Source organism: Etheostoma cragini, chromosome 17, assembly GCF_013103735.1.
Source record: "Etheostoma cragini isolate CJK2018 chromosome 17, CSU_Ecrag_1.0, whole genome shotgun sequence".
NCBI classification, from domain to species: domain Eukaryota; kingdom Metazoa; phylum Chordata; class Actinopteri; order Perciformes; family Percidae; genus Etheostoma; species Etheostoma cragini.
In genome coordinates this window covers 21,284,803-21,305,533 of record NC_048423.1, presented here as the reverse complement: position 1 = coordinate 21,305,533, position 20,731 = coordinate 21,284,803, and the positions used below count along the sequence as shown (strand labels likewise).

The 20,731-nt window shown below is 39.7% G+C and overlaps 1 protein-coding gene and 1 long non-coding RNA gene across 2 annotated transcripts in view; one reads left to right on the top strand and one right to left on the bottom strand.

Annotated features, from left to right (window-relative positions):
• LOC117960970 overlaps positions 1 to 6,145 on the bottom strand; it is a 10,591-nt gene extending 4,446 nt beyond the window's left edge. The window contains exons 1-2 of the long non-coding RNA XR_004660272.1: positions 6,135 to 6,145; positions 2,248 to 2,251 (exon numbers count right to left, since the gene is read on the bottom strand). This is a non-coding gene — a long non-coding RNA (uncharacterized LOC117960970). The remainder of the gene's footprint in view (positions 1 to 2,247; positions 2,252 to 6,134) is intronic.
• The window catches only part of LOC117960946 (coiled-coil domain-containing protein 85A-like), a 40,871-nt gene that overhangs the window by 17,566 nt on the left and 2,574 nt on the right, over positions 1 to 20,731 (top strand). The gene's annotated exons all lie outside the window — the stretch shown is intronic.

Here is a 20,731-nt window from a genome sequence, read left to right as displayed (position 1 = left end):
TCAATTTCTTGCTACTGCAGCAAATGAATCGCCCCTTGGGGACAAATAAAGGTTTTGATTGATTGATTGATTGATTGAGCTAGCCTCTGTTTCTTGTAGGTGTAAGGTTTGGATAATTGTGTAATACTTTTGATTTCAGTGTGTAATCAATCGGAAAAAAACGATAAACGATTTTTGAGAGGCGGTAAGTTGTGATGGCTGCCCCTGGTTGGCAAATACATAGTAGGAATGAATACTATACACTTTAGCTGTTAGCTGTGATGTGTAAATGTTAGCATCATCAACCATTTATGCTTTCCTATTAGCATTGGAGATTTGTCACACAAGCACTCATGCAAGTTCAGCCTTTGTGGTGTCATGCTTTGAAGCTCTCTCTCTTATTCTCACACAGCACACACACACACCAAAGCTTAGGGGCTACATGTCTCGCACTGTTCAGATAAACCCATTTAGGCACTGCTGGTCTAATTGAATCTGTCGGCTCCAGACTGAAATAAGTGTGGTGTGTATGTGTGTGTGTGTGTGCGTGTAGTGTGTGGATGTGTGGGTGTGTGTGGGCTTGTGTGTGTCTCAATGTGTGTCAGTGCATAGGGTGAACCTCTTTGGTGTCAAACTGGAATGTAATTTGCACCCTCCAGAGATCCTGAATGTAGATGGATGGAGGGAATTCTGTGTTCATCCATCTACGCATCCTCCATTCACTGATCTTTTCCTCCCTTTTTCTGTGGGGAAGTGGGGAAAATAATTATTTGAACACCCTGCTATTTTGCAAGTTCTCCCCCTTAGAAATCATGGAGGGGTCTGAAATTGTCATTAAGGTGCACGACCACTGTGAGAGACATAATCTATAAAAAGAAATCCAGAAATCACAATGTATGATTTTTTAACTATTTATTTGTGTGATACAGCTGCAAATACACCTGTCTATCAGCAACAATTCTGACCCTCAAAGACCTGTTAGTCTGCCATCAAAATGTCCACCTCCACTCCATTTATTATCCTAAATTAGATGTACCTGTTTGAGGTCGTTAGCTGCAAGAAGACACCTGACCACCCCGTGCAATCAGTAAGAATCCAACTACTAACATGGCCAATACCAAAGAGCTGTCCAAAGACACTAGAGTCAAAATTGTACACCTCCACAAAGCTGGAAAGGGCTACGTGGAAATTGCCAAGGAGTTTCGTGAAAAAAGGTCCACTGTTGGAGCAATCATTGGAAATGAAAGTAGCTAAACATGACTGTCAATCTCCCTTGGACTGGGGCTCCATGCAAGATCTCACCTCGTGGGGTCTCAATGATCCTAAGAAAAGTGAGAAATCAGCCCAGAACTACACGGGAGGAGCTTGTCAATGACCTGAAAAGAGCTGGTACCACCCTTTCCAGGGTTACTGTTGGTAATACACTAAGACGTCAGGGTTTGGAATTATGCATGGCACGGAAGGTTCCACTGCTTAGACCAGCACATGTCATGGCCTGTCTTAAATTTGCCAATCACCATTTGGATGATCCAGAGGAGTCATGGGAGAAAGTCATGTGGTCAGATGAGACCAAAATAGAACTTTTTGGTCATAATTCCACTAACCGTGTTTGGAGGAAGAAGAATGATGAGTACCATCCCAAGAACACCATCCCTACTGTGAAGCATCGGGGTGGTAGCATCATGCTTTGGGGGTGTTTTTCTGCACATGGGACAGGGCGACTACACTGTATTAAAGAGAGGATGACCATGTATTGCGAGATTTTGGCAAACAAATTCCTTCCCTCAGTTAGAGCATTCTGCAGTGTGTGCAAACTGTGTGAAAAACTACAGGAAATGTTTGAACTCTGTAATTGCAAACAAAGGCTGCTGTACCAAATATTAACATTGATTTTCTCAGGTGTTCAAATACATATTTGCAGCTGTATCATACAAATAAATAGTTTAAAAACCCTACATTGTGATTTCTGGATTTTTTTTTATAGATTATGTCTCTCACAGCAGACATGCACCTACGATGACAAGTTCAGACCCGTCCTTGATTTCCAAGCGGGAGAACTTGCAAAATAGCAGGGTGTTCAAATACTTATTTTCCTCACTGTATGTATAATTTCATAATTATGGAATCTAATTTCCAAAGACTGTACATGTAATATCATGCATTCATACAATAAATCTTTGCATTTCTGCAACAAAGTCTTTCCTACATTTAAAGCCCTTCTCTGCTTTCAATACATTCAAAATACTTATTTTCCTTAAAGGTTTGGACACATCTTCTCATTCAATGTGTTTCCTTTATTTTCATGACTATTTACATTGTAGATTCTCACTGAAGGCATCAAAACTATGAATGAACACATATGGAATTATGAACTGAAAATATGTCCTATATTTTTTTTCCATTCCATCTGAACTCGGAAGTTAAAACTTTTTGAGTTCAAGTTTTTAATATGCTTTTTCTAATGAATTTTACTTTTTGCATAAATGTACACCCACATATACTGGCAATAAATATATATTTTTTAATCTGTTTATTGATCCCCAATGGGGAAATTATTACAAGCTCAAAGCTAATCTAAAACCAGTTTACTTAGACTTGCTTCTTGCTGTTTATTAATATTATGATTTTAACGTAATTATTATAGTTTTTCTGCTCTGACATATTTCACCATCCCTATTCCAACTCCACTTTATCACTCCTTTCACATGTGTCCTTATTACACACCAGCCTCTGACCTCCTTGTTGTATTGCCCTCCTTACAGTCACTTTCAAATGAAAAAAGTTTGAGGTTTGAGGTCAGAGGTTGCAATATCTATGGACTTTCATACAAAAGGTCTATCTGGCTTGGTCACTGGTTTGATTCCACTGGTCTGTTGCCTGCACACCTGTTAGCCCAGAACGCCATGTGGTGCCACATTGCTTCTGAGGCATAGACGGCTTTAAAGCTGTCTATCTCAGCCTCCCAAAAACGGACTGGCTCATTAGAGCTCTTGTTTGAATTGTAACACTTAGGAGAACAACATGGATCCCCTCATTGGCCAGGAGGAAAAGAGAAAAAAAATAATCTTGAAACGGCATTTTCACGTCTCACGTAATTTGGTCATTTAAAGGAAATTTACCTGCACTTCCTACTTGTTGTCTGGAGTTTGCACCTTCAGGGTTGAAAGCACTTAATTGGAAGTCGCTTTGGATAAAAGCAACAGCTAAATTACATGTAATGTAATGTAATGTAATCCCAGCCCTAGTCCCCAAATATTGATAATTTCAGTTTTGATGTCCTAAATGTCATAGCCATGACAGTCAGATGTGAGCTCCCCATACCCAGATCTTTCCAATCCAATGAAAAGTAGAGAAGTGGCAATATCAGTCTCATCTTTCTGAAAATGTCTCATATCACATGCCTCATTTAGTAGATAATGTTATGTTTCATCAGAAATTGCCCATTAAACACAATAGTGTTCACTTCTTCACTTTGACCTGAGAGAGACCATATGTGGTTGAAACATTATATCAACCATGTCCACATGAAATAAAAGCAGTTTTTCTTTTTTTTTTATTCTGTCTCTTTTTGTCAGGCAACACCAATGAGCAGTAGTAGTGCATGCACAACTTATTAGCATTAACACACCTGACAAACTTACTGCTCTCTGTAAGCTCAGTGTAAGCACGGTTTGATGAACTGTCTTCTGAACAGTGTTCACAACTTGAGCCCACTGAACTGTGCACTGTTAATTTGTCTATTTTAAAGCCATAATGTAATCCTGCTGTAGTTAAGCCATGCAGCTTTGAACAGAGTGACATGGAGACATGACTGCGCGACTGACCACCTGCCTCCTAATGGATCATGACTGCATAAAAAAAGAAGCTCAATGAATGCTTTAGAATGTAGTGGAGTAAAAGTAATGTTTTCTCTCTAAAAATCTACTCACATAAGAGTAAAAAAGTAAAATATAAAATATCTCAAATATATTTTATGAAATCTATTCATCTATCCCATTTGTCCAAGTCCCTTTTCCTAAGAAAAACCAAGCAACATGTCTGAAACAGGACTCTTTCAGGACCATCTTTCTTTCTCATTAGTGTCTATTTTTGCCCAGACACCACAGTACAGCAGCCCCTGTCTATCACACAGACAATTAGTTCTTGTCACGCTCAGGTTTCACTTTATTGTTTAACTACACAATACAATATAAGTACAGTACAATATAATTTAGAAGTACTTGGTTTGAAAATATTCAAAGAACATACTTAGTAACGTTTATTTTGGTCCCTGGGAAGCATTCCTAAAAAATATCAAAATAATTGCCAATATAATGATTCTGCTGCTTACCTCCCTCCCATAATGTATTCCTGTCTCTAAAGGGTCAAGTTTGATCTGTATGATAAGCACATAATAAGGCTTTAGTGCGTTGAAGTGGATGGTCATAATGAGTCACAAGCTACTGTAAATCCCTCAATAATAAAATGACCCTAATTCGCCAGCAATAGCAGATTTCTTGCCTCTGAGCCAGCATGTCCCCCTGCAATCATAAAAACGATTGCTCTAAATCATGTTGTAATGGCAGACAATGATATTGTCCTCTAGACAAGGATGGCAGTCAGAAAGACAAGAGGCTATCTCTTGTGCCCGTACGTTATACAACGTTGCTGTGTCCCATTCAGGGGCTAGAATCTCTGAAGTCTTAATATTGTAATGCTAGTGATTGTTAGCATTAACTATTTACTCGTTATTACTTACAAGTATTTTCGGGCTCGGATAGAGTTAGAGCATGGAAACAGCTTTGACTGTAACTTAGTCCACTTTTTAATCACACAACAACTGTCCAATAACAAAATATGCTTCAGCATCTCATCATATAATATCCCTCCGCCAACTTGTTACTGAAATACAGACAGGGCACAACATGTTAGATAGCTCCCTTGTTAATTCAAGAAACAGAATACACTATGAAGCTACAATTGATGGAAATAGGTGACTTATTTGTTAACTTAATATTCATAAAATAAATCTCATCTTACAATATGTAATAAAGCAGAGACCTTTACTTATTGTTCTTGTCAGCAGTCTGGAGATGTCAATCACACAGTGTTGCCTGGAAATGGAAGTTATATGTCAATATATTTACCATTTACACAGTGCACCATTTGCCAGTTAATCTTGTGATAAAGTTATTCCAATCAGGAGAGACATGTCTGCAGATAACAGCTCAAATAAATTATACAAAATCAAAGATTTGTATACCGATGGATTGGACTCCATCGCCAAATCCATCTCCAAATCTTTCGTATATTTATATAGGGGTAGACCCCCAGATGGAATCTAGACGTGGGTGTTGGTGACGAAGGAGCCCGAAGGAAGCTCCGGACTGGAGTAGATGACTGGAGGTGTAAGGGGAGGTGGAGAGTTGCACTCTTTAACTGCAACGACAGTTGAATAGCAAAGGGAGAAACAATTATTTAAAGCCGGGTTGTGACTCTGTGATTGGCCTTTGCCATTTGTGTAACGAGTCTAATTGGTTTAGAAGGAAGGTGAACGCCTCCACCAGCTGACTTGAGTTAGATAGAGCATTGATTAAGACTGAGGTCTTCCTGATAGGATTTACACTGAGATACATTTCAATCAGGAGAGACTAATTGCAGATATGTGACAGTTATACACCCTTGATAAAATATACAGTACATTTATTTGGATAACCGCTGAATTTATTTAGGAGTGCATCAATTAATAGTTAGGTCTTCCTGAAATAATTAATCTTATTTGTTTGCAGACATGCAAATAAGATTTATTGTACAGCTCAAATAAAATGTAGTTGGCGATTAGACATTGCTATACGAATCTTTCGTACTTCACAGAGAAGTTAATACAGGAGAAACACAATCCCCATTCTTAGGTCTTGTCAGAACCTGCGCTGCATCATAATGGATCAGCTGGAGTCTTTTGAGCAACCTGATAATACTGAATTACCGTAGTCCAGCCTAACGCAACAAATGCATGATTAGTTTTCAGCATTGTGTTGAGACAGGATAGTCTCAATTTTGCAATGTCATGAAGAAGAAAAGGCTGGTCTTGAGATTGTTTCAGAAGGGTGTGAACGGATGTATCCTGATCAGAATATCTCTCAGATTCCAGACAGTAGCACTGTGTCAGCGCAAACAACCATGTCAGCTATATCTTGAGAGAGTGAATTTTGGCATTGGAAAGGCCCCCGCACAATACTTCAGGTTGGTTGGGTATAACATTGGAATTTGTAAGTTATCCAGGATTCCCATCCATAATGCAAGCTTGAAGTTTAGCTAACTGACCGACTTCGTTGGGCTCAAATTGCCAGTATATGTGGGTGTCATCGTTACTACATTGAGAAGTAATTAGAGAGTTACCTAGGATGTAAGGCCTGCAACAGAGCACAATATTAGTACCTGCAAAAGAAAGAAAAGCAGTTAATACAGTACACAAATGAAATGCAAGAAAATGTTAAACACAAATAGAAAACATAACACCCATGAGAAAAATAACGTCTGCAAAATAAGACAACGAAATCTTGGCATCCCAGGCCGGTGGCAAGTAAACTCTGCAAAGAAAATCAAGGCGCCAATCTGGAGGCAAGTAAAGCTATCAAACAGAAGGAAAACAAATCTCAGCCTTGGAGCATTGCCACATAAAATATTCAGTTAAGCAAAGTTAAGTTATCTAAACAATTACCAAGACATGGAGTGAGTCAGTCATACAATTGATTATTCAAGTACCCTCTAGTGTTTATGTAACCTTTATTAATTTACTGTTTAAAACCCAGCACAACACTCTGAAGACGTGAGGATATGAACCGACCGTGCACCAACATTCGTTATCTGCATCCTTACGAGAAGCCAGTGAAAGTTATTGCAAAACGCTAGTTGAAGTTGCTGCCCTAGGTCCGGACAAACCAAACGGACAAACCGGAGAAGGAGCTTGAACACGGGACCTGTTCCTCTTGCAAAATGGTGCCAGTTAATACTCTCGTAGTAAAACCCCCATGCAGATACATATCCTGTATTGGTTGGCATATAAATTCGGTTGACTAGTCCATTACACAGGCTGCCTGTGAAAGACGCTTCTACACTTAAAATATATGAGAAGAATAGGCTACGAAGCTTATGCATCTCTACCTACGTAGGTAAATATAACACCCAATCCTGCAGATTAGTGACATTAAAACCCCCTAGCTCAAACAAATACTAACCAAAACATTATATGATGAACTCTGTATCAATGAAATGACAACAAATAGAAGCCAAACTGTTGTTTCAAACATCCATAGCAGCTACTTCGCCGCCTGTTAACATACATAGAAATGAATAAAACCCCCATTGTGTAAGAAAGACTGAGAATGCCAGGACTGCATGCCAAGGTATTGCACAACAGAGCCGCCGCCCGGAAGGCAGACGCTGCATGCTTAACCTGCCGCATTAATAGAAGATACACCCCTGGTGGTTTCCTTTATAGAATTATGGTAGTAAACCCACGACACAGAGAAGGCCAAAAACCAGATCATAGACGGAACCCAAAACCATGGGCACTGTGACCCGCCCCGCATTACCAGAAACACTCAGGCTGATGAAACTTCTTAACTTGGAAAGGCAGAATATCCTAGTTGACATGAGCACCGCCTCGATGAAACCCAGTGTAGTCACGTTCATAGCCAACGCTCAAGAGCCGGCCCCTGTAACCGTGGCGGGAGGCCAACCGTGCAGATCGGAGTAGGGCAGTGCGGCGAGGCAGGTGCTGACAACCATGCAAACATTGCCTAGAATTGAAGTCTGGTAAGAGTAACTTGCAGGAAAAATAATGCAGCTAGGATGCTACTGTTAGCATATCAGCACAGCAGAACAGCTGCTTGACAGGAACAATACGAGAAGGTTTTCCGTTACGTCCAAGGAAAGACATTAGCTGCTACAACCACGAGCCGGGAAAAGGCAAAGTTAATGTGTGCCATTGCACTCTTTACCTGCAACGACAGCTGAATGGCAAAGGGAGAAACAATTATTTAAAGCAGGGTTGTGACTCTGTGATTGGCCCTTGCCATTAATAACGATTCTAATTGATTAAGCAGGAAGGTGAACGCCTCCAACAGCTGATTCGAGTTAGGTAGAACAATGATTAAGAGTGAGGTCTCCCTGAAAGGATATACACTGAGATACATTTCAATCAGGAGAGACTAGTTGCAGATATGCAACAGTTTTGCACACATTATTAAATATACATTTATTTGGATCACAGCTGAATTGATTTAGGTGTGCATCAATTAATATTTGATGGACAACATATCAGAACTTAATGTTAAACCCATCATGAACATGCTCATATTTCCCAGTGGTGGTAAAACTAAGTTTCCCTTCTAAAAGCAACAACACGCTTCACTTGATACATGATGTTTACACTTACTGTTTTACAACTAATACAACAGAACAACACAACAGGATGCAAGAAATGTTTTTAGTAGGGCTGCGCAAATCTACGCATTATTATCGCGTTAAGTCGTTAATTAATTAACGCCAACAATTTTTTTATCGCGCGTTAACGCAGTTTTTATTATTTCTTTATTATTGTAAAAGTTTGTTGCTCACAGGCTTTGTAAATACTTGTGTCTCTGGTTAACAGCGCATTTGACAATGTCCTGCGAAGTGCAGAAAAGTTGTTGGGCTCTAGACCCAGTCCAGCAAGGCTGCAGAGTTAGAGTAACAACAGAAGAATGTTGACATAAGAAGGAGTCGCTCATGCAACACTTTCCAACCAGATGGAATTCATCTCTAAGCATGATGAATTCATTGTGTAAATTGAGATGTACACTAAATATTTTATTTAACTGCTACTTTATAAACAAAAAGCTGGTATGTTTTTGCAAAACAAATGTTACAGCAATTTTGTTCATATGGCAGAACATAAAAAATAAAATTGCACTATATACACTACTTTTGAATTAATTATTTCATTTTGCGATTAATCGCGATTAATCAGGGAAATTATGCGATTAATTGCGATTAAAAATGTTAATCGCTGCCCAGCTCTAGTTTTTAGTATAAGTAAGATATACATATCTTATATTATGATATGTGACATCCATAGAATACAAAATATAAAGAATTTAATAGAATGGACTGTAAATTTACCAACTACTGTTACTAAATTATAGACCTAGGATAGCATACTATTTACATTAGACATGTGCACGCTTGTTAAATTTGTTTGTGAGTTTGAGCTCTCTTTCCCACCTCCAAGGTGGTATAATGTATGTGATCCTGTACAACGTAGGATAAACTGTAAAAAGGTGGGTGGATGTAAATTACTTTTTTTTTGGTATATTTGAGTATAATGTACTACATGATGTGCACAGACATGTAGTGCTGCCGGATGTCCCTCACCTTCCGCTCTCTGTGTGTTGCCGTTCTCAAACTCTGTTTGCTGTGGGAAACAACAACAAACTTTGAGCTAGCAAGCTACACGCAGAAAATGGCAGGTTATGAAGAAAATTTGGATCGTGCAACGAGGCAGGCTTTCTTGGTTCTTTCAGAGAATGCAAGACTAACAGACATACTAAACTTTATTACAGTTCTATTATTCGTCAAAGAAAATTGACCTGAAGTCTGAACGTTAACTAATCAGGATGATTTGATGTTCCAAGACAACATCCGTCCTGCAAAATGACTTTTGAGGAACTTTGCAAATGAATGAAGCAATAAGGATTGCATAGGTCTAAGAGCTTGAATCCCACCAATTCAATTCCAGTGTGGATGAAGAAATGCTTTAACTCTGTTAATTGGACAAACTAGCATGGACAATGACTTGTGTGATGTATGAATCAATAAACATGAGGACAAAGACTTGATGCTGATCTAATATTGCACTTACTGACCCTGGATCTAAACTTATCTAACTATCTTTCTTTTTCATGTATTCCTATCGAGTGTGGGTTTGTTGGTTTCAAAATTTGACTTAAAATGTATTGCTTCAATAAAGAAATTTCCCCTGGGGCATCATTAAACTTACATCGCATTTGCTGTCCACCATGTGGGCGTGTGTTCCCTCATCCAGCAGTGGTCTGTTAGGTTGAAGGTCCAGCACGGCAGACTGAAGGGAGAGTTTACTGGCTCTTATCCCAGTTGAAATTCCCTGTGAGGAGGTGGGGGGCATGGAACAGACGCCATGACCCTCAATGCCAGCTAAGCTCCCACAATCTGTTTGGCCAGCTACTGGCAACTGGATGTCTGCGTGTTTATTTGATAGAAAACCGGAAAACTAATTTTGTGTGTGTGTGTGTCTGTCTATTTTTGTGTGTGTCAATATGGTAGAAGTACGAGCTTCATTGTTTCACAGCAACAGGAAAGGATTTGGCGTCCGAATCCATCACTCAGACTTTTTTGATTTTTAATCTAACTGAATAGAGGACTGTGGGGCGTGTTACAGTGTAGGTGACGCATGTTGACAGGCTGACGCAGCCATTGACTGTGAGTTTCTGAAGAAGACTGAGTATTTACCTTGCTGATGTGTCATAACAGCCATGCCAGGCTGAAGGTCCCTGTGAGTAACTGGTTTGAAGTGTGCACATCCCTCCTTACTTTCTCTTTAGAATATTTGTCCTTACTTAACTTATTGGCATGTTTTTTGGGGGGGCATTTAGGCCTTTATTTGACAGCAAAGATGAATACAGGAAAGGGGAGAGAGAGGGGGGTAACAACATGCAGCAAAGGGCTGTGTGCTGGAATCAAACCCACGGCCACTGTCATAAGGACTGAGGCTCAAGCCACAAGTATGAAATAATGGATAATGTCAAACACACTGTACATAAGTACAGAAGATACAGTATATTTAGTATGCAATATCTATTTAACCTTTTGAAGGTTGCAATATAAATGGTCCTTTAGTGCCTATGTTGTCTTTTGCTCATTATGTTTTACTTATCTAATGTAATTCCTTGGAGTATTTTCAAATGCTTCATTTCCCTAAAATCAGTATCAGGCCCTCACCAGCTACCAGAACAAATGTCGGAAATGGGTGTGGCCTCTTTCACAAGATTCAGTTGGATCCAGCGAACCCGTGGATATATGTTTTTTAAATGTCCAATGTACGGTTTGGGTGTTAAAGGGCCAAACACGTTTTTTTGCTATATTGCCACTTAGTGGTGTATTTGGGTCCATTTTTGAATCTCAAGTGTTTGTGGGGTTTTGGACCAGTCCGGAAAATGCCTGGTCAAAAACTTACACCGCCACCATGTGCAGTAGAAGAATAATACTAATGGAAAAGGAAAAACCTTAGAAAAACAATAGGTTTCCACAGCTCTGCTGTGTGAACTGCATAGCACTTTGCTGCTACTGCGGTTCCTGCATCCTCCAGTAACGTTAGAAAAACTACAACATCACACCGGATCTAGCTAGAACAGAAACAAAACAACAGGTATGCCGCACACTAGTTGTTTCATTACTTACTTAACCTTAAACACAGCTGACATTACTGGCAGCTGGCAGCATTCTCAGGTAACACCATGCGGGGCACCAGAGGCGGTCTTGAGGAACTCTTTTGCGGCTCAACACATCTACTAAATGATACAACAGAGCTGTGAGAGAGGTCTATAGCGGCTTAAACAACTATCAATTGCCCCTCTGTAGTCCGGAGCCTCTCTTCGACGTTTGTTTTTACCGCTAGTGACTACGAAGAAGCTTGCTACAGGTATGCTACAATCAAGAGACCATAGGATGTTAATGTACGTTACTCAGCAACAGGTGAAAATAGGGGCAAGTTTGCACAATAACGTAAAAATGATTTGAACTTTTAGCGAGGAACAATTGAATTACTTCTATGTGTGAAAATAGGTTTATCTCACGCATCTGTCTTGATGTTGTTAGAATAGATAAAAAAGTGTGATTAATCATGATTAATCGCGAGTTAACAAAGACATGTGTTGGAGCCATTTCATTGGTTGACCAGCGTGTGATGCTGGAGGTGTACAAGTTTATTTAAATGTGGCCTAATTGGGTCAGCTGTGTTGCGCACAGCAATGTCACAGTTTTTTGACATGGTTAAGTGTGGGATAAGGATTAGAAGAAGACCAGTTGTTATGTTTGATTAGTTTTGTCTACTTTACATAAACGGATTGTAATATCCAATTTAAGTTTGAAACTCTTGGACAGCAAGTAACTCATTGACAATTCTTATTACCAAAACACGCATTTACACAGATGCCACGCGTCAATTTCCGACCAAACAAACAAACAAATGTGCACCAACAACATGAATGTGATTAATTATTTTAATCGTTTGACAGCACTAGTTATTGCTAATATTGTAGTCCTTTAGTGCCTCATCCACTGAATAACACAGAGTGGTGCTAACTCACCAGTTGCAAGAAGTAAATTACACTGCCCCCCTAACTGAGGGCGCTTTCACACCTATAGTTTGGTGGACTGTAGTGCAATTTGGGGGTGAAGTTCAAACACACCAAACGCTGTTAACGCACATCACGCATCAAAATGGTTGCTTGTTTATTGGACAAAATATCCAAAACTCATAGACACTTCTGGTCTCAGAAATAATGGCACAATGCCAAATTTATGACGTTACTATTTAATTTGGCTGATGACAGAGAGTGTATTTAGAAAAAAATAGTGGGATTGTAGTGAAATATATTGTTACAACAAATTCTCACTCCCATCTCATAAAATACGGCCGGTTCGTCTCCATTAGGGTTACATAACTAGTAACTTACATAACATAGCTTTATCTAAACATCCTTGATTGGGACTATTGACGTTCCTTTTGACGGTGTAAGGTTAAAGAAAAGCTTGTAGGTGAGCTTACAGTTCCGTGACTTGCAGGAACGGGATGGCTGGGTTTAGGAAAAGGCCGAGGTTGGGTTTACGTTTCTGTGACACGCGGCAATAACGGGACGGTTAAGGACGCACACTGGACACAAACCCCTCTCTCCTGGGTAAAAGTCCTGTGTTTGACCCACCCGCCAAACGACTAACCTCTAAGAGGAATTTACCCCTTACATACTACTCGCTAAAACCCATCTACATGCTGCTCTCTCTAGTACGTTCTACACACTGTCCAAACGTCCGTATTTTACGCATTCGGAATGAGACCCGGTTGATTGTTAAGATGATATGGCATGTTGTGTGATCAAAACTTGAGGTGTCCTCTGGATATAAATGTACTGGAACATGATGTAACAGTCTTTCCTTCAACCTCAAAGGGTTAAACACACCTGCATCTGCTCCTCACAGACACAGAGGCACAGAGTGTGTGTCAGAGTGACAGGCAGAGCCTGAGTAAATGCATCTGTGTGCGAGATGTGTAGTTTGTTCTCCAGGTTTTCAGACACTGCATAGCGTTAGGGTATTTCTGAGGCTGCAATTGAAGCCCGGCTGAAGTGGCAAAGCTGTGAAACGCGGATGTGTGGGGGAGGGGTCAGCACACCTTCCTGTTCTTACTGTCAGTCAGCTCTCCTGTTTTTGGTGCGTCAGTGCAGCAATGTTGAGCACGGATAAATACTCTCCAACATTAAAGATTAAATGGAGCCTGTACATACACACGTACATAATCACAGTTTTTTATTTCATAAAGGCAGATGCTGCCATATTGGTAGTATCTTTTTCTACGCTGAGCTTGCAAAGTCCAAAACCATTAGGAAAAAATGAACACATGGGTCCCAATCACACATTGTGAGTAAGTTTGGAAATGAGAGCCCAAGCCTGGAAGTGTCCTTTTGTTGTTGCTAGGTAACTACAAAGTCAGCTGTCAAACACATTTTGTTACAAGTCCTAGCTTAATTACTGGGCTAAGTCCCTTCTAGTTATCCTCACTGAGGAAATACACAACGTAAAAATCATAATTTATAAAAATACCTAAATATAACGTTTTCAACTTGATACGCAAACTTAATAGAATGGAGATTCTTGGTATACGAGCAGATGAAGATTACATTTATTAGACACGTTTAGTATCCTACGAGTATCCTACAAAATGTAATGGATTCTTCCTTGGCCCATGGCACACCTTTCCACCAAGTTTCAGGGTAACTATAGCAGCATATTGATATTAATGAACAAAAAACATCCTATAACTTAATAACCTTATACTTAAAGTTACATAAATCAAAGTATTTAAAAATATAGGCGTGTAATGGTTTGTGTATTCGTACAAACCCATCACGATACAGGGGTCATGCTCCGGTGCACAAAGATGCACGCAGAATACACGTAACGTGAAACCAAAGTTCACAGGCGAGAGTTCTGCCTGGAACCTTTTAAGCCTAGTTCAGACCAAATATGTGCGATCAGACAAAACCGTTTAAGAACACTGCAGGGAAAAGGTTTTAGCAGTCCGAACCGGCCTGTCTTGGCTCAACTCAAACCATCGGATGGTGTTATTGCAACTCAGGTGGTCAAGTTTACAGAGGCTGGTTTTAGAACGTAAGGGATGTCACCTGTTTCAACAGCCTATTGATAGTGATGTCAGTTTTTAAAGGCAGCTATAAACTATGGAAATAAAATGATCCATAATCCATTTTATTTCTATGTAATAAACTGTCTGCTGGTAGAAATAGCAGATAGCAGAATTTCTTGTCTTTTTTTGCCTAGTTTGCCATGTTGTGCGACGTAGTCCTTGACTTTGACCAATAGGAAGAAAGATGAGCACATATGGGAACATGGCCAAAAGAAGGAAAGATGTTACTGCTGCTGTTCAGTGAAGGAAAGACACACACATAGGCTTTTTTGACAGCAAGAACTGGACCGCATCCCAGTATTGCACGCAAGTGTGATTGCCACTAGCAGTTTTCTGTTTCTCTTCACTGACGACAGAGTAGCAAGAAAACAGGCTCCACCCTCCAACAGCCAAGATGGCTGCACCTAATTGGACAAACACTTCACATGGGGTTTTTGGATTTCAAAACAAAAATGGTGGCTTGTTTGGAAAAAAATCTGTTATTTTACAAGAATCGCTATTTCTAAAAACATTTTAAGCGAGAACTAAGCAATGATGTAAATATGCAGTAAATATTCCCTAAATTATGGATATGATTATTTTTGAAAAATACGTGCTGTAGTACATCCAGCAGGTGGCTTCTATGTGTGGAGTAGTTTTATAGACATGACTCTCTGTAATCATGACATGTATTACATTTTTTTGGCAACAATTATTATGAATAATATGCTAATTGTTATATATTTATTTTAAAGTAAGTGCTCTAGTACAACTAGCAGGAGACAAGTTATAATTGAGGTATGTTTGGAGACCCTACTTTATTTAATTATTAAATTAAATTAAAATTATTATAAATTATTATTTTACAATAGAGTAATTGATCCCAGAAGTTTGAATCTGTCAATATTGTTCTAATTTTGCGCACATTTATAAAAGAGAGGGCACGGATATTGAACCAGTACAAACTGTTTGAACGGTTTAGTTTTTTTTCTCAACTGACTCCAGGGGTCTCCGTATGGCTGACATTGAAAGACATTGTGAAAGACCAAAAAAAATTGTGTACTCTGATCCTGGCATTAGTTGCATTTTCTGTTGGGCACTTACTGATACAGATTTATTATACACCTGATAAATGCTCACTATCCAACTCTATCCAGCCTGCTGTGCTGTGCATATGGGTGTTTGTCTTTGTGGATACCCTGCAGAAACGCAGTTGTTTTGTTGCTAATGGAAGGGAAGATTACCTAAATTTGACAATGCAGTAGCATCATTGCAGAGAGAGACGTAGTCAATGGAGTATTTACTGTATGCTCTGGGCTGAGTGATGACACTCTAATTTCCTGCTAGAGGCTCACTGTGTGTGTGTGTGTGTGTGTGTGTGTGTGTGTGTGTGTGTGTGTGTGTGTGTGTGTGTGTGTGTGTGTGTGTGTGAGAGAGAGTGTGTTTGTGAGTGATTAACAAGAGAAAGAGTGAGGAGCTGATGTACACTATCCTCTGTGGACTCAAGCTTCTGCTACTATGAATTTTCTCAAACTTCCGCATATTTCTGCTTATGTCAGCAGCTCACAATTTTGAACCAATTGTTTCTGCAGGTATTACACCCTGTCTCTCTTGATGCTTCTCACCCCTTTTATTTGGGTGTGTCTGCGCTGCGTTCCGTAGGCGCCGGGATCCTTGCGAGCAATGACGGTCATTCAAGTCAAAGCTTGATATTCCACCCGCTGCAAAATGGCGCGTTCTGAAACATGCAGAAGGTGGCTCTTCGCTAAAGATACATGTCAGCTGGGCAGGAAGTGGAACATCGAGAACATCCAGTCAATTTACCAAAAACGCACCGCCCAATATCGTATACATCTCCACTAAAACACCAGAAGAGAGATTCATCTTGGAGGTGAAAAAACATTTTACTACCTGGAGATCCTGAACTGGAAAGTAGATAATAGCCTAATAAACACGTGATTGTTCTTTCAGGTACTTGTAGAGACACTAAAATCTGCGCGTTGGGTGTGGTATGACGCATAGCGGAGGACGAAACAAAACCTCTGTGTAGCCGGAGCACAACGCAGACGCGTCTGGTGAAGAACCAGGGTCAGTGTTCAAGTACATCTCTATGGCTGTATGTATGTATGTGTGTGTGTGTGTGTGGGGGGGGGGGGCGGTTGATTAATATTCTAATTACAATACAATAATATTCTGGATCAACCTGTGTTACTCCAACTCTTTCTCTCTGTTCCAATCATTCACTCTGCCCTCATTCTCATGTTGACCTGCTTATGCATCTGGTTGTGTCCCAGTGGTCCAGGCTGTCTCTCTCACTCACACACACACACACACACACACACACACACACAAACACACACACACACACACACACACACACACACACCTTTGGGTTGGCTCACAGCTGTGTGCTTTGCTTCAATGCATCTCATTGTGTGTCAGAGAGAGTGATGGACAGGAAGTAAGGAAGGAAGGAATGGAGGAGAAGAAGTGTGTGTCAGGCTGCTAACAGAATGTGGTATCAAGCTCAAAATATTAAGTAAACATTCCAGCCTAGATACAATGTTGTAATTAGTGAGCTTTAAATGGGTTTGAATGAAAATGCTTTCACTTTCAACAGAGCTAAGCTATTTGCTCCCCTGCTGCAAGTTAAGCTAAGGCTTGATGTCTCCAGGTCCATACTTGGACATGAGAGTGAATATCAGTCCTCCTATCTCACTCTTGGAAAGTCAGTGAATAAGGATATTTCCCAAATTGTTGAATTATCTCATTAATTTGGAATCGTATGAGCCAAATGGATATACAAGACTTCATTACCCAGAAATCGCATCAAGTGATGTGACATGTAGATAGTTCAGCCTTCCAGATTTATTTATTTTTGCATTTACGATTTGATTTTTCATGTCCTGTGGGTAAAGTATATTTCCCAGTAGTAGCCATGCTTTCTTTTACAACCCACCATTTCATGATGTTTGGTTGATAGAACGAGTGTAAAACACTATAAGAGAATAAGAATAAGAGAACACTATGTAAAACTCTGGCCTGCTGCTGGTGAACTGTATATGACATGTAATGAAGGGGCCTCTTTTTATGAGGAAGTGTGTCAGGAAGGTACTGGAGCCTTGAAATATTTGGCAGGAAAGTCATTAAGTGTTGACCTGAGGGCCTGGTGGATTATGATATGCTACAGTACAGCGAAATCAGAGACAGACAGACACACACACACACACACTAAGATGAACAAATGGAAGCACACATGCATAATAAGACGGCTGGGGATGTCAGCAAGGGTCACTGACAGAGTTCAACTGAAGCTGGCAGCCTGTGTGGGTGTTTTTCAATTACAGGCTGAGTGTCTTAATGTGGCATAAGCATGTATAATGTGAGGCTTTGTATGTGATCAGAGGTCCTGTGTCAAGGACAGGCCTGCTAACTAGGCCAACAGCTGCTCCCCTGGCAATTCATCTCCTGTCAGCTTTGAAGCCCTTTTTTTCTTTTTTCCCTTTTTTTATTTAAACACAGGAACAATTTACCTATTAACGGCACTTATATTCTACTACTCTGACGATCACACATACACTACCGGTCAAAGGTTTGGGGTCACTTACAAATTTCCATTTCACTCCATTATAGACTGGATACCAGCTGATCTGGGTGGGTGGCTGATCTTTAATGCAATATCTACATTTCCCATTTTCAGCAAGCATTCATCCAATGTTCCAAATGCTCATTTTGTTTACTAATCTGATATTATTTAGAAAAACAAAATAAGAAAACATTAAACAACCCTTTTGCAATTATGTAAGCACATAATGTATTCTGGAAACTCCTGCCCTGGTTAAAAAAAACAAGGCAACTGATCTCAGCTGGGATTCTGTCTATAATGTAGTCCAATGGAATTTTATGAGTGACCACAAACTTTTGACCTATTGTGTACATCGGGCCATATATAACCAGCCAATTGCCTTAAAAAGTAAACAACATCATTCAAATAATTTCAAAAGAATTTTCCAGAAGAAGAATTTTTCAGAAGCGGTGATAGTACGTCTGCTCTTCTCACTCCTTCTACAGGCAGGCTTGTTAACATCATATAGATAACAAATGAGTTAAAACACAAAAGAACATTCATTGTGTCTTGGAGAAAACAAACCACTGGGTTGAGAATGATGTGTGTGTGTGTGTGCGTGTGTGTGTGTGTGAGAGTGTGTGTGTGTGTGTGTGTGTGTGTGTGTGTGTGTGTGGGTGTGTGGGTGTGGGTGTGGGTGTAGTAAGTCTGTGCAAGCAGTGCCCTTTTATAACCAAGACTCAGAATAATTTCCTGTATCTGTGTCACGTGGGTTGCTCCACTGCCACTCATCTTTAGGAGACTAGCAGTAGGTCCTGACAGCATTGATTACGACCGCTTCTTTAGCCATTTTTCACAAGCCTTATATCTCCCAAACATTGTGACACTAAAATGGCATGATTCAAACGGTCAAAGAGAAAATTAACTTTGTTTGAGACATGTTTTGTCTCAGAACCAAACTTTTGTGAGATCTGGCAACACAGATAAGGCAACGTCAACGTTCGTAAACACCGTAAAAAAAATAATATTTCTAAATACAGCATGTCTTTTAGCTGTATACTTATCTAATGTTAGCAAAAGCAAACCTAAATAAATTATGTAAATATAACTTTTCATCCATACACACGGCATTCACTACACTTTCAAATAAGCCTGTATAGAAAATAGGAAGGGTGTACCTCCTTGGGTATCTCTCAAATCTGTGGGGGCAGGAGTGTAGTCGGAACCAGAAAGCAGAATGTTTTATTTTTTAATCGGAACCAGGTTTTGGTTCCAAACCCTAGTGACTACACAGTTGTGATGCTATCATCATGACAGACGTAAACACCTGGCAAAGTACTCAAAACCTTAGTAGGTGTCTCCAGGACCACGTTTTGCTATGCTACACACACACACACACACACACACACACACGTATGAAAACAATACGAGCAATGTCCAGGTGTTGGTTCCAAGGTGTTATGTATTCAAATAGATGCAGCATATTCATCTTCTTGTGTGTGTGTGTGTGTGTGTAGCAGTGGGGGTGGTTATTATTGTGCGCCACAGAAATAGAACGCTGCTCTGTCCCTCAACCACTTATTGTGTGTGAGTGTGTGTGTCTTTGTGTGTGTCTGCCCTTTGATGGTGGACAAAAAGACAGGTCTCTCATTCATTTCAAAGAGATCTTAAGTTTCTGTTATCTCTATTATATTGTGTCTTTCCTCAACAAAAAACGGAAAAAAATTGAATTGCTGAACAAACTGCAGGGGAATTAACTCATACCCTACCCTTCTCTTTCTTTATTCCTGACACACACATTTCTTTTCCTCCATCCCATCCTTCCTCTGTTCATCACTCTCTCTATCTTTCTAGCTAAAGCTGCTAGCAAATAGATACCGTATAAACTAGAGCTGGGCAGCAATTAATGTCCCTGATTAATCTCGATTAATTGCAAAATGAAATAATGAATTCAAAAGTAGTGTATATAGTGCAACTTTTTTTTTAAACCTGTTCAGTAACACTTGAAAATATATATTTTTCTCGCCTACATTTTTACCCTTAAAAAAGTGCTGCTGTTTCCACATGCTTTGGCCCTCTGGGATGACCCTGAGTTCATTGGGAAGTTAACACTCCCAACTTGTTGTTTCTAGTGGCAGTGTGACACTAGGCCTTACTGAATCAGGGCTACAGAGGTTAGAACACAGAATTTCTATTTCCGTCCAAGTAAATCATCTGAAAAATTAATAAAAAGCACTACTGTAAGCATATTATAGGGGCTATATACTAAAATAGTACCCTAGCCTCATGTCTCAACTTAGAACAGATAAAATCCAGAAAAAAATGACTTATAAAATGGATTTTGTATGAATGTATTTCTACAGATGTGTCTGTGCGTTTGTCTTATTTCTTATTTCTAAAAAAGCCAAAAAAGTGCTAAATACAAAACTTCTGAAATACAAAAACACATCCACATCACTAACAGATATGTCTGAAAGAAGTACATACATAGATTTATAGAAATAAGTAATCATAATTTTATGAAATGGTGAAATGCCATCAGACGTCCATATTTCTGCCTTCAGACAGCTGTAAAAGATCACAGGTATAGTTTTTGTTTGCCATGTTTGGTATCAATCAACTCGTCTTCTTATTGGCTACACAGGGATGCCAGTATTATGACCTTATCTTCTAATTTGTGGGCTCCACTGTCAATCTTTCCCACGTGGGCCCAATGGGGAGTGTGAGATTTC